Genomic DNA, 5652 nt, shown 5'->3' on the forward strand with positions numbered 1-5652 from the left:
CCTTTTCTAGCTACACAGCAAATCCAGCATGTCCAAATTAACACTGTCGGATTTGATTTCAACGCTATTAAAGTGTCTATATGGGTCCACACCAGAGAGTGTTAATTTAACTCTTTTTGGAGAGTTGGTACGTTAACTCTGATTTAGTGTTAAACACCAAATCTGTCTGGAGTTGATAATTTAACACTTGGTGTTAAGAGTTTATATATTAACTCTCAAAGAGTATTTTAGTTTAACTACGTAAGAGTTATCTTCTAATTCATTCTAAAAAGCGGGAATTTTACTGTTCTGAACTTCTAGAAATTTCTTTTGGAAATAAACATTTACTAAAAAGATGCAATGGTTTTTGAAAAACATTTATTCTGAACTGTGCACCACAATTTCAAAACATTTTCTGAAAGATGTAACAGTGTACATGTTCTCACTTTCATTAGAATTTTGTTTATCAAAAGGTCTGACATGGTAAATGCAAATAACAGCATCTCATCACTTATTGCTTCAATACAATATGCATGTCCTTCATTCATCACTTTGTGGAACTTCAACGCACTTCTGCTCTCCCCCATATTCCATCTTCACAAGCATATCCTGTGCGGAGATTGAATAAAAATTAGTTGACACTAATTAATGGCACAAATAATCCAGTAAACAATTGCAGCCCAGTAAAAAAAAGGAATCCTCTTTGAGCCATTACTTGTGTAAAGTATTTTCCCAAAAGACAAGGACACAGGCAACAGGTAATACTGAACTAAATGTAAAACCGCAACCTTTTTCATTTTTACCTAAACCGTGTGCACCAAACTCTGGAGGGATCTATGCTAACGTAGAATCCAGTCAGGACGCCTGCTACTGCTGTTTGCTCGTTTTTTTTTATGGGCGATCGTTTTCAGGCTTCAAGCAGCACCATTATACCAACATTTCACATTCTAGACATTGTTTTAGGTGTATTTGACCAAAAGTTTGACTGAAAATTCACATGCAAGCTGTTTTCAAGGCTGTGGTATTTGCCCGCAAACAATACCTTTCAGCTAGCTAAAACAGAATATTATGCTATCAGCGAGCAACATGACTAATGCCTTTCACACAGCTTTGTCTCAACTCCAAAGAGCCACAGAAGTAAAAGCTCATAATAATAATTGAAACAATCTTTGAAAACATGACTTACCAAGCATGGCAAACAACTCAAATATGTAGAGCAAAATGTTCTGAAACGGCTTCACTTCAGCTTCGATTGGAGCCGTGCTGGGGGCGGAGTCTGTGAATTTACTCTATTGGTGTCATAGCCCCTGTAGGAGTTCAGAGTTAAGAAGTCAAGAGTTAATGTTTCCATTGTAACACCTCCAGATTTGACAGAGAAACACTCATTTTTAACACTCGATTTTAACTACTATCATTTTACACCTCAGAGTTACATTAAAAGAATGTGACTCTACTTAGAGTAAAATTAACTCTACTTTTGCAAGAAGACTATTAACACCAAAACATTTAACACTTTTGAATTTGCTGTGTACTAGTAGAATTTCTTGATGTCCACCATTTCCTGCATTTGTCCTTTGTTCATCCCATGCAGGGGCTTGGTCATCCATAGAAGAATAGAATAATCCTTTAATTCTCCCACAAAGGGAAATGTGGTTGTAACAGCAGCCAAAAAGACACATACACAAACAAACAGTACACAGGGCACAGGACAGAAACATTAAGGACAGTGGTTACTATAAACAGAGTACTGTACAGTTATTAAATTAAATAAAAATAATTACAGATAAGAGGCAGAGCAGGTTGTAGTGCGAATCGGTTAATTAACTTATTGCAGTTACAGCACAGATGTAAACATCTATGTTTGTTGGGAGCAGTTCTGGTTGTACAGTCTGACAGCTGCAGGGAGGAAGGACCTGCAGAAACGCTCCTTCATGCATCGAGGATTCAATTCAATTCAATTTTATTTATATAGCGCCAAATCACAACAAAAGTCGCCTCAAGGCGCTTCATAGATACAGAGAAAAACCCAACAATCATATGACCCCCTATGAGCAAGCACTTTGGCGACAGTGGGAAGGAAAAACTCCCTTTTAACAGGAAGAAACCTCCGGCAGAACCAGGCTCAGGGAGGGGCGGGGCCATCTGCTGTGATTGGTTGGGGTGAGAGAAGGAAGACAGGATAAAGACATGCTGTGGAAGAGAGACAGAGGTTAATAACAGATATGATTCAATGCAGAGAGGTCTGTTAATACATAGTGAGTGAGAAAGGTGACTGGAAAGGAAAAACTCAATGCATCATGGGAATCCCCCGGTAGCCTACGTCTATTACAGCGTAACTAAGGGAGGATTCAGGATCACCTGGTCCAGCCCTAACTATATGCTTTAGCAAAAAGGAAAGTTTGAAGCCTAATCTTGAAAGTAGAGATAGTGTCTGTCTCCTGAATCCAAACTGGAAGCTGGTTCCACAGAAGAGGGGCCTGAAAACTGAAGGCTCTGCCTCCCATTCTACTTTTAAATACTCTAGGAACAACAAGTAGGCCTGCAGTGCGAGAGCGAAGTGCCCTAATAGGGTGATATGGTACTACAAGGTCATTAAGATAAGATGGGGCCTGATTATTTAAGACCTTGTATGTGAGGAGCAGGATTTTGAATTCAATTCTGGATTTAACAGGAAGCCAATGAAGGATGCAGCAGTCTGTCACTGAAGCAGCTCTGCAGTTCAGCAACATCTACATGCATGGGGTGGGAGACTCTGTCCATCAGAGATGTTATTTTGGCCACAGTCCTTCTGTCTCACACCACCTGCACTGGGTCCAGGGTGCATCCCAGAACAGAGCTGGCCTTCCTAATGAGTTTATCCAACCTCTTCCTCTCAGCTGCCGATAAACTACTGCTCCAACATACAACACTGTAAAAAATGACAGATGCCACCACAGAGTCATAGAAGGTCTTTAAAAGCGCTCCCTGGACTCCAAATGACCTCAGCCGCCTCAGCAGGTAGCGTCTGCTCTGACCCTTCCTGTAAAGAGCATCAGTGTTGTGGCTCCAGTCCAGTTTATTATTCAGGTGAACACCCAGGTACCTATAAGAGTCCACTATCTCAATGTCCACTCCCTGGATGTTCACCGGTGTCAGTGTGGTGGGTCTGCGTCTCCGGAAGTCCACCACCGACTCCTTCGTTTTCCAGGCGTTGATCAGCAGGTGGTTCTGCTGACACCAGTCAACAAAGTCCAGAGTCCACTATCTGTACTCTGAGTCGTCCTCACCTGTGATGATGCCGACTATGGCAGAGTCGTCAGAGAACTTCTGTAGGTGGCAGCGTTGGGAGTTGATGGAGACATCTGCAGTGTAGAGGGTGAAGAGGAACGGTGCCAGCACAGTGTGGGGCCCCCGTACTGCAGACCAGCGTGTCAGAGACAGCCCTGTGTCCTCACATACTGTGGGCGTCCTGTGAGGTAGTCCAGTATCCACTGGGACATGTGGTGGTCCACTCCCGATAGCTCCAGCTTGTCTCTCAGAAGTCGTGGCTGGATGGTGTTGAAAGTAGAGATGGCACGATACCACTTTTTTATGTCCGATACCGATATCATAAATTTGGATATCTGCCGATACCGATATGAATCCGATATAGTGTTTTTTAATCAACAAAACTGTTTTTTAAATATCTTGCTGCATTTTGTATAAGTTCATACTCAAGTTTAAAACAACAACTACACTAAAGCTATTCTGTTATACCTGTATGCAAAAAAAAAATATTTCATAGTTCAGCAATACTGATCAATCTAATAAACTTAAACCTGCACCATCCTCCCTATTCTGGTATTTTAAAGAGTACTTAGCGTAAATATTAAGCAACCTAACTAATAGGGTTCCAACTCCCAGCAACAACAAAAATAAATAAATAAAAAATAGGGAACCACCCCTCACGCTCCACCTCATGATGCTTAATCGACGTAATCAACCTTAATTTGATGCAGTGTGAAAAAAAATGCACAGAAATCAATTATTTTTCAAGAAATATTAAATAGATTCAACAGCTTTCTTCAACAAAATTGCAGACTGCACAGATGGTACCTTCCCAAAGGAAAAAGTACTATAGCTTACTAGGGTATATATATTAGACTTAATAGTCACTATATACAGTAATGGACTTCTATACATTTTACATCAGATTAAAACTTTGGGTGTAAGATTCAGATAAATATTAAATAATTAAAAGCTCGACATTTTAAATGAGAATAAGAAAGAAAAGTCTGTCTTTGTGCCCCCTTTTCCCTGTTAATGCCCTATCGGCCCCCCTGGCTAAACTTTGCTAGATCCGCCGCTGCACAGTTACCAGCCGTCAGCTACGTAGAAAAAGATCCTCGAGTAGAAAGTAATATTAAATAAATTCTAACAACAGCTGATCAAGCTTAAACGTGCTGCTGTTGTTCAGCGCTGGTTTCCTCTTTCTGGTGCAAAGTGGGCCAAAAGCAAACTAGAGACACGGACTCGCGACAGAAAAGCCGATCAGCTGATCATTAAGCAGTTTCATGATTGAAGTAGCAGCAGGAGAGGCAGTCGCTTGTTAAGCTTAACGCAGGAATGCTTTACAAACATTCAGAGATGGACTTACACACTTGCTTTACTTCTCTCGGGGATAACTTTGTCGGAGATGAAATGCCGGGTTGCTAGCGAAGCTCCACATGCTATCCAGACCACCACAGGTCCCGCATGCCACAGCCGCTCTATCACGTGATGCATACTGCTCCGACGTGCTAACGTTCTGAGGTGAGTTACGGCGTGTTGCAAGTTTTGTGAGGTGCTTTCGTGATATTTAATGGATCGGATTACATTTTTTATTTTTCTCCGATATCCGATCCGGTAATTTAGGTCAATATCGGACCGATACCGATACGTAATATCGGATCGGTCCATCTCTAGTTGAAAGCACTGGAGAAATCAAAGAACATGATCCTCACAGTGCTTCCAGGCTTCTCCAGGTGAGTCAGAGCTCGGTGCAGGAGGTAGATGATGGCGTCCTCCACCCCGATGCCAGGCTGGTAAGCAAACTGTAGCGGATCCAATGAAGACCTCACCAGGGGGCGCAGATGGTTTAGAACCAACCTCTCGAGGGTCTTCATCAGATGAGATGTCAGGGCTACTGGCCTGTAGCTGCTGAGGTCCTTGGGATGGGAGGTCTTTGGTACCGGTACCACACAGGAGGTCTTCCACAGCTGTGGAACTTTCCCCAGTGACAGGCTCAGGTTGAACAGCTATCCTATGATGCCACACAGTTCATCTGCGCAGCATCTCAGGAGCCTGGAGCTGATGCCATCTGGACCTGCAGCCTTACGCACCTTGATCTTGTGAAGCTTGTTCCTCACTTGAAGTGCTGAGATGGAGAGAGGGGGTTTCGGGGGAGGGGTGTGTATGTTGGAGTCCACAGAAGCCGGGGGTGGGTGTGATGGCTGGGAGCTGGGATGTGTGAAGTCCTGAGATGAAGGACAGGACGTCCCTGAAGATGAAGGAGATTGCAGCAGGGGGGACGATGCTGTGGGAGGGGTGGGTGTTTGATCAAACCTATTAAAATATTTATTTAGGTCATTCACCCACCCCAAGTCTCCTGCAGCCTGTGGGGTTGGTTTTTGTCCTGAGATTGTCTTCAGGCTGTTCCAAACCCCTCTGATGTTG

General features: G+C 42.9%; 1 long non-coding RNA gene across 1 annotated transcript; it reads right to left on the bottom strand.

The window, feature by feature from the left end:
- Positions 1-340: 340 nt before the first annotated feature.
- LOC145422293 (uncharacterized) lies at positions 341-1299 on the bottom strand. Its single transcript, XR_013903578.1, has 2 exons — positions 1166-1299; positions 341-588 (listed from the first exon to the last, which is right to left on the bottom strand). It is a non-coding gene; the product is annotated as an uncharacterized LOC145422293 (long non-coding RNA).
- Positions 1300-5652: the final 4353 nt, after the last annotated feature.

This window comes from Astatotilapia calliptera, chromosome 19 (genome assembly GCF_964374335.1).
Source record: "Astatotilapia calliptera chromosome 19, fAstCal68.1, whole genome shotgun sequence".
NCBI lineage: Eukaryota > Metazoa > Chordata > Actinopteri > Cichliformes > Cichlidae > Astatotilapia > Astatotilapia calliptera.